Source organism: Rhodnius prolixus, unplaced genomic scaffold, assembly GCF_049639745.1.
Source record: "Rhodnius prolixus isolate KJV_2025 unplaced genomic scaffold, Rpr scaffold_5, whole genome shotgun sequence".
NCBI lineage: Eukaryota > Metazoa > Arthropoda > Insecta > Hemiptera > Reduviidae > Rhodnius > Rhodnius prolixus.
Window position 1 is genome coordinate 34,436,144 of NW_027411624.1, and position 8,826 is coordinate 34,444,969.

Consider the following 8,826-nt stretch of genomic DNA (forward strand, 5'->3'; position numbering starts at 1 on the left):
AGCAGACGACCTGTTGTGTAAGAAGTAAGTCTGGCCTAATAAATGAACATTAGAAACAGAAAATAAGAAATTTAGAGTGAATCTGTTGATGGTTTTCATATTTTTCCCTTCTTAGTGAACCTCTACTTCCAAAAGCAGACGACCTGTTGTGTAAGAAGTAAGTCTGGCCTAATAATTGAACATTAGAAACAGAAAATAAGAAATTTAGAGTGAATCTGTTGATAGTTTTCTTATTTCTCCCTTCTTAGTGAACCTCTACTTCCAAAAGCAGACGACCTGTTGTGTTAGAAGTAAGTCTGGCCTAATAATTGAACATTAGAAACAGAAAATAAGAAATTTAGAGTGAATCTGTTGATGGTTTTCTTATTTTTCCCTTCTTAGTGAACCTCTACTTCCAAAAGCAGACGACCTGTTGTGTAAGAAGTAAGTCTGGACTAATAATTGAACATTAGAAACAGAAAATAAGAAATTTAGAGTGAATCTGTTGATGGTTTTCTTATTTTTCCCTTCTTAGTGAACCTCTACTTCCAAAAGCAGACGACCTGTTGTGTAAGAAGTAAGTCTGGCCTAATAATTGAACATTAGAAACAGAAAATAAGAAATTTAGAGTGAATCTGTTGATAGTTTTCTTATTTCTCCCTTCTTAGTGAACCTCTACTTCCAAAAGCAGACGACCTGTTGTGTAAGAAGTAAGTCTGGCCTAATAATTGAACATTAGAAACAGAAAATAAGAAATTTAGAGTGAATCTGTTGATGGTTTTCTTATTTTTCCCTTCTTAGTGTACCCCTACTTCCAAAAGCAGACGACCTATTCTGTAATAGGTAAGTCTGGCCTAATAATTGAACATTAGAAATAGAAAATAAAGAAATTAGAGCGAATCTGTTGATGGATTTCTTATTTCTCCCATCTTAGTGAACTTCTACTTCCAAAAGCAGACGACCTATTGTGTAAGAAGTAAGTCTGGCCTAATAATTGAACATTAGAAAGAGAAAATAAGGAAATTGGAGCGAATCTGTTGATGGTTTTCTTATTTTTCCATTCTTAGTGTACCCCTACTTCCAAAAGCAGACGACCTATTCTGCAAGAGGTAAGTCTGGCCTAATAATTTAATTTTGGAACAGAAAATAAGGAAATTAGAGCGAATCTGTTGATAGTTTTTTTATTTCTCCTTTCTTAGTGAACCTCTACTTCCAAAAGCAGACGACCTGTTGTGTAAGAAGTAAGTCTGGCCTAATAAATGAACATTAGAAACAGAAAATAAGAAATTTAGAGTGAATCTGTTGATGGTTTTCATATTTTTCCCTTCTTAGTGAACCTCTACTTCCAAAAGCAGACGACCTGTTGTGTAAGAAGTAAGTCAGGCCTAATAAATGAACATTAGAAACAGAAAATAAGAAATTTAGAGTGAATCTGTTGATGGTTTTCATATTTTTCCCTTCTTAGTGAACCTCTACTTCCAAAAGCAGACGACCTGTTGTGTAAGAAGTAAGTCTGGCCTAATAATTGAACATTAGAAACAGAAAATAAGGAAATTGCAGTGAATCTGTTGATGGTTTTCTTATTTTTCCCTTCTTAAAGAACCTCTACTTCCAAAAGCAGACGACCTGTTGTGTTAGAAGTAAGTCTGGACTAATAATTGAACATTAGAAACAGAAAATAAGAAATTTAGAGTGAATCTGTTGATGGTTTTCTTATTTTTCCCTTCTTAGTGAACCTCTACTTCCAAAAGCAGACGACCTGTTGTGTAAGAAGTAAGTCTGGCCTAATAATTGAACATTAGAAACAGAAAATAAGAAATTTAGAGTGAATCTGTTGATGGTTTTCTTATTTTTCCCTTCTTAGTGAACCTCTACTTCCAAAAGCAGACGACCTGTTGTGTATGAAGTAAGTCTGGCCTAATAAATGAACATTAGAAACAGAAAATAAGGAAATTGCAGTGAATCTGTTGATGGTTTTCTTATTTTTCCCTTCTTAAAGAACCTCTACTTCCAAAAGCAGACGACCTGTTGTGTAAGAAGTAAGTCTGGCCTAATAATTGAACATTAGAAACAGAAAATAAGAATTTTAGAGTGAATCTGTTGATAGTTTTCTTATTTCTCCCTTCTTAGTGAACCTCTACTTCCAAAAGCAGACGACCTGTTGTGTAAGAAGTAAGTCTGGCCTAATAATTGAACATTAGAAACAGAAAATAAGAAATTTAGAGTGAATCTGTTGATGGTTTTCTTATTTTTCCCTTCTTAGTGTACCCCTACTTCCAAAAGCAGACGACCTATTCTGTAATAGGTAAGTCTGGCCTAATAATTGAACATTAGAAATAGAAAATAAAGAAATTAGAGCGAATCTGTTGATGGTTTTCTTATTTCTCCCATCTTAGTGAACTTCTACTTCCAAAAGCAGACGACCTGTTGTGTAAGAAGTAAGTCTGGCCTAATAATTGAACATTAGAAAGAGAAAATAAGGAAATTGGAGCGAATCTGTTGATGGTTTTCTTATTTTTCCATTCTTAGTGTACCCCTACTTCCAAAAGCAGACGACCTATTCTGCAAGAGGTAAGTCTGGCCTAATAATTTAATTTTGGAACAGAAAATAAGGAAATTAGAGCGAATCTGTTGATAGTTTTCTTATTTCTCCCTTCTTAGTGAACCTCTACTTCCAAAAGCAGACGACCAGGTGTGTAAGGAGTAAGTCTGACCTAATAATTGAACTTTGATAACAGAAAATAAGGAAATTAGAGTGAATCGGTTGATAGTTATCTTAATTTTCCCTTTTTTGTGAATATCTACTTCCAAAAGCAGCCGACCTGATGTTTATGAAGTAAGTCTGACCTAATAATTAAACATTAGAAAGAGAAAATAAGAAAATTGGAGTGAATCTGTTGATGGTTTTCTTAATTTTCCCTTCTTAGTGAACTTCTACTTCCAAAAGCAGACGATCTGTTGTGTAAGAAGTAAGTCTGGCCTAATAATTGAACATTAGAAAGAGAAAATAAAGAAATTGGAGCGAATCTGTTAATAGTTTTCTTATTTCTCCCTTCTTAGTGAACCTCTACTTCCAAAAGCAGACGACCTGTTGTGTAAGAAGTAAGTCTGGCCTAATAATTGAACATTAGAAAGAGAAAATAAGGAAATTGGAGCGAATCTGTTGATGGTTTTCTTATTTTTCCATTCTTAGTGTACCCCTACTTCCAAAAGCAGACGACCTATTCTGCAAGAGGTAAGTCTGGCCTAATAATTTAATTTTGGAACAGAAAATAAGGAAATTAGAGCGAATCTGTTGATAGTTTTCTTATTTCTCCCTTCTTAGTGAACCTCTACTTCCAAAAGCAGACGACCTGTTGTGTAAGAAGTAAGTCTGGCCTAATAATTGAACATTAGAAACAGAAAATAAGAAATTTAGAGTGAATCTGTTGATGGTTTTCTTATTTTTCCCTTCTTAGTGTACCCCTACTTCCAAAAGCAGACGACCTATTCTGTAATAGGTAAGTCTGGCCTAATAATTGAACATTAGAAATAGAAAATAAAGAAATTAGAGCGAATCTGTTGATGGTTTTCTTATTTCTCCCATCTTAGTGAACTTCTACTTCCAAAAGCAGACGACCTGTTGTGTAAGAAGTAAGTCTGGCCTAATAATTGAACATTAGAAAGAGAAAATAAGGAAATTGGAGCGAATCTGTTGATGGTTTTCTTATTTTTCCATTCTTAGTGTACCCCTACTTCCAAAAGCAGACGACCTATTCTGCAAGAGGTAAGTCTGGCCTAATAATTTAATTTTGGAACAGAAAATAAGGAAATTAGAGCGAATCTGTTGATAGTTTTCTTATTTCTCCCTTCTTAGTGAACCTCTACTTCCAAAAGCAGACGACCAGGTGTGTAAGGAGTAAGTCTGACCTAATAATTGAACTTTGATAACAGAAAATAAGGAAATTAGAGTGAATCGGTTGATAGTTATCTTAATTTTCCCTTTTTTGTGAATATCTACTTCCAAAAGCAGCCGACCTGATGTGTATGAAGTAAGTCTGACCTAATAATTAAACATTAGAAAGAGAAAATAAGAAAATTGGAGTGAATCTGTTGATGGTTTTCTTAATTTTCCCTTCTTAGTGAACCTCTACTTCCAAAAGCAGACGACCTGTTGTGTAAGAAGTAAGTCTGGCCTAATAATTGAACATTAGAAAGAGAAAATAAGGAAATTGGAGCGAATCTGTTGATGGTTTTCTTATTTTTCCATTCTTAGTGTACCCCTACTTCCAAAAGCAGACGACCTATTCTGCAAGAGGTAAGTCTGGCCTAATAATTTAATTTTGGAACAGAAAATAAGGAAATTAGAGCGAATCTGTTGATAGTTTTCTTATTTCTCCCTTCTTAGTGAACCTCTACTTCCAAAAGCAGACGACCTGTTGTGTAAGAAGTAAGTCTGGCCTAATAAATGAACATTAGAAACAGAAAATAAGAAATTTAGAGTGAATCTGTTGATGGTTTTCTTATTTTTCCCTTCTTAGTGAACCTCTACTTCCAAAAGCAGACGACCTGTTGTGTAAGAAGTAAGTCTGGCCTAATAATTGAACATTAGAAACAGAAAATAAGAAATTTAGAGTGAATCTGTTGATAGTTTTCTTATTTCTCCCTTCTTAGTGAACCTCTACTTCCAAAAGCAGACGACCTGTTGTGTTAGAAGTAAGTCTGGCCTAATAATTGAACATTAGAAACAGAAAATAAGAAATTTAGAGTGAATCTGTTGATGGTTTTCTTATTTTTCCCTTCTTAGTGAACCTCTACTTCCAAAAGCAGACGACCTGTTGTGTAAGAAGTAAGTCTGGCCTAATAAATGAACATTAGAAAGAGAAAATAAGGAAATTGCAGTGAATCTGTTGATGGTTTTCTTATTTTTCCCTTCTTAAAGAACCTCTACTTCCAAAAGCAGACGACCTGTTGTGTTAGAAGTAAGTCTGGACTAATAATTGAACATTAGAAACAGAAAATAAGAAATTTAGAGTGAATCTGTTGATGGTTTTCTTATTTTTCCCTTCTTAGTGAACCTCTACTTCCAAAAGCAGACGACCTGTTGTGTAAGAAGTAAGTCTGGCCTAATAATTGAACATTAGAAACAGAAAATAAGAAATTTAGAGTGAATCTGTTGATGGTTTTCTTATTTTTCCCTTCTTAGTGAACCTCTACTTCCAAAAGCAGACGACCTGTTGTGTATGAAGTAAGTCTGGCCTAATAAATGAACATTAGAAACAGAAAATAAGGAAATTGCAGTGAATCTGTTGATGGTTTTCTTATTTTTCCCTTCTTAAAGAACCTCTACTTCCAAAAGCAGACGACCTGTTGTGTAAGAAGTAAGTCTGGCCTAATAATTGAACATTAGAAACAGAAAATAAGAAATTTAGAGTGAATCTGTTGATAGTTTTCTTATTTCTCCCTTCTTAGTGAACCTCTACTTCCAAAAGCAGACGACCTGTTGTGTAAGAAGTAGGTCTGGCCTAATAATTGAACATTAGAAACAGAAAATAAGAAATTTAGAGTGAATCTGTTGATGGTTTTCTTATTTTTCCCTTCTTAGTGTACCCCTACTTCCAAAAGCAGACGACCTATTCTGTAATAGGTAAGTCTGGCCTAATAATTGAACATTAGAAATAGAAAATAAAGAAATTAGAGCGAATCTGTTGATGGTTTTCTTATTTCTCCCATCTTAGTGAACCTCTACTTCTAAAAGCAGACGACCTGATGGGTTGCCAGTAAGTCTAGCCTAATAATTTAATTTTGGAACAAAAAATATGGAAATTAGAGTGAATCTGTTGATAATTTTCCTAATTTTTCCTTTTCTGTGAAACTCTACTTCCACTAGCAGACGACCAGGTGTGTAAGGAGTAAGTCTGACCTAATAATTGAACTTTGATAACAGAAAATAAGGAAATTAGAGTGAATCGGTTGATAGTTATCTTAATTTTCCCTTTTTTGTGAACATCTACTTCCAAAAGCAGCCGACCTGATGTGTATGAAGTAAGTCTGACCTAATAATTAAACATTAGAAAGAGAAAATAAGAAAATTGGAGTGAATCTGTTGATGGTTTTCTTAATTTTCCCTTCTTAGTGAACCTCTACTTCCAAAAGCAGACGAACTGTTGTGTAAGAAGTAAGTCTGGCCTAATAATTGAACATTAGAAAGAGAAAATAAGGAAATTGGAGCGAATCTGTTGATGGTTTTCTTATTTTTCCATTCTTACTGAACCTCTACTTCCAAAAGCAGACGAACTGTTGTGTAAGAAGTAAGTCTGGCCTAATAATGTAACATTACAAACAGAAAATAAGGAAATTGGAGGGAATCATTTGATAGTTTTCTTCTTTTACTCTTCTTTGTGAACGTTTATTTCCAAAAGCAGACGACCAGATGTGTAAGAAGTAAGTCTGGCCTAATAATTGAACATTAGAAAGAGAAAATAAGGAAATTGGAGCGAATCTGTTGATGGTTTTCTTATTTTTCCATTCTTACTGAACCTCTACTTCCAAAAGCAGACGAACTGTTGTGTAAGAAGTAAGTCTGGCCTAATAATTGAACATTAGAAAGAGAAAATAAGAAAATTGGAGCGAATCTGTTGATGGTTTTCTTATTTTTCCATTCTTACTGAACCTCTACTTCCAAAAGCAGACGAACTGTTGTGTAACAAGTAAGTCTGGCCTAATAATGTAACATTACAAACAGAAAATAAGGAAATTGGAGGGAATCATTTGATAGTTTTCTTCTTTTTCTCTTCTTTGTGAACGTTTATTTCCAAAAGCAGACGAACTGTTGTGTAAGAAGTAAGTCTGGCCTAATAATTGAACATTAGAAAGAGAAAATAAGGAAATTGGAGCGAATCTGTTGATGGTTTTCTTATTTTTCCATTCTTACTGAACCTCTACTTCCAAAAGCAGACGAACTGTTGTGTAAGAAGTAAGTCTGGCCTAATAATTAAACATTAGAAAGAGAAAATAAGAAAATTGGAGTGAACTTGTTGATGGTTTTCTTAATTTTCCCTTCTTAGTGAACTTCTACTTCCAAAAGCAGACGATCTGTTGTGTAAGAAGTAAGTCTGGCCTAATAATTGAACATTAGAAAGAGAAAATAAGGAAATTGGAGCGAATTTGTTGATGGTTTTCTTATTTTTCCATTCTTAGTGTACCCCTACTTCCAAAAGCAGACGACCTATTCTGCAAGAGGTAAGTCTGGCCTAATAATTTAATTTTGGAACAGAAAATAAGGAAATTAGAGCGAATCTGTTGATAGTTTTCTTATTTCTCCCTTCTTAGTGAACCTCTACTTCCAAAAGCAGACGACCAGGTGTGTAAGGAGTAAGTCTGACCTAATAATTGAACTTTGATAACAGAAAATAAGGAAATTAGAGTGAATCGGTTGATAGTTATCTTAATTTTCCCTTTTTTGTGAATATCTACTTCCAAAAGCAGCCGACCTGATGTGTATGAAGTAAGTCTGACCTAATAATTAAACATTAGAAAGAGAAAATAAGAAAATTGGAGTGAATCTGTTGATGGTTTTCTTAATTTTCCCTTCTTAGTGAACTTCTACTTCCAAAAGCAGACGATCTGTTGTGTAAGAAGTAAGTCTGGCCTAATAATTGAACATTAGAAAGAGAAAATAAGGAAATTGGAGCGAATCTGTTGATGGTTTTCTTATTTTTCCATTCTTAGTGTACCCCTACTTCCAAAAGCAGACGACCTATTCTGCAAGAGGTAAGTCTGGCCTAATAATTTAATTTTGGAACAGAAAATAAGGAAATTAGAGCGAATCTGTTGATAGTTTTCTTATTTCTCCCTTCTTAGTGAACCTCTACTTCCAAAAGCAGACGACCAGGTGTGTAAGGAGTAAGTCTGACCTAATAATTGAAATTTGATAACAGAAAATAAGGAAATTAGAGTGAATCGGTTGATAGTTATCTTAATTTTCCCTTTTTTGTGAATATCTACTTCCAAAAGCAGCCGACCTGATGTGTATGAAGTAAGTCTGACCTAATAATTAAACATTAGAAAGAGAAAATAAGAAAATTGGAGTGAATCTGTTGATGGTTTTCTTAATTTTCCCTTCTTAGTGAACTTCTACTTCCAAAAGCAGACGATCTGTTGTGTAAGAAGTAAGTCTGGCCTAATAATTGAACATTAGAAAGAGAAAATAAGGAAATTGGAGCGAATCTGTTGATAGTTTTCTTATTTCTCCCTTCTTAGTGAACCTCTACTTCCAAAAGCAGACGACCTGGTGTGTAAGAAGTAAGTCTGGCCTAATAATTGAACATTAGAAAGAGAAAATAAGGAAATTGGAGCGAATCTGTTGATGGTTTTCTTATTTTTCCATTCTTAGTGTACCCCTACTTCCAAAAGCAGACGACCTATTCTGCAAGAGGTAAGTCTGGCCTAATAATTTAATTTTGGAACAGAAAATAAGGAAATTAGAGCGAATCTGTTGATAGTTTTTTTATTTCTCCCTTCTTAGTGAACCTCTACTTCCAAAAGCAGACGACCTGTTGTGTAAGAAGTAAGTCTGGCCTAATAAATGAACATTAGAAACAGAAAATAAGAAATTTAGAGTGAATCTGTTGATGGTTTTCATATTTTTCCCTTCTTAGTGAACCTCTACTTCCAAAAGCAGACGACCTGTTGTGTAAGAAGTAAGTCTGGCCTAATAATTGAACATTAGAAACAGAAAATAAGAAATTTAGAGTGAATCTGTTGATAGTTTTCTTATTTCTCCCTTCTTAGTGAACCTCTACTTCCAAAAGCAGACGACCTGTTGTGTTAGAAGTAAGTCTGGCCTAATAATTGAACATTAGAAAC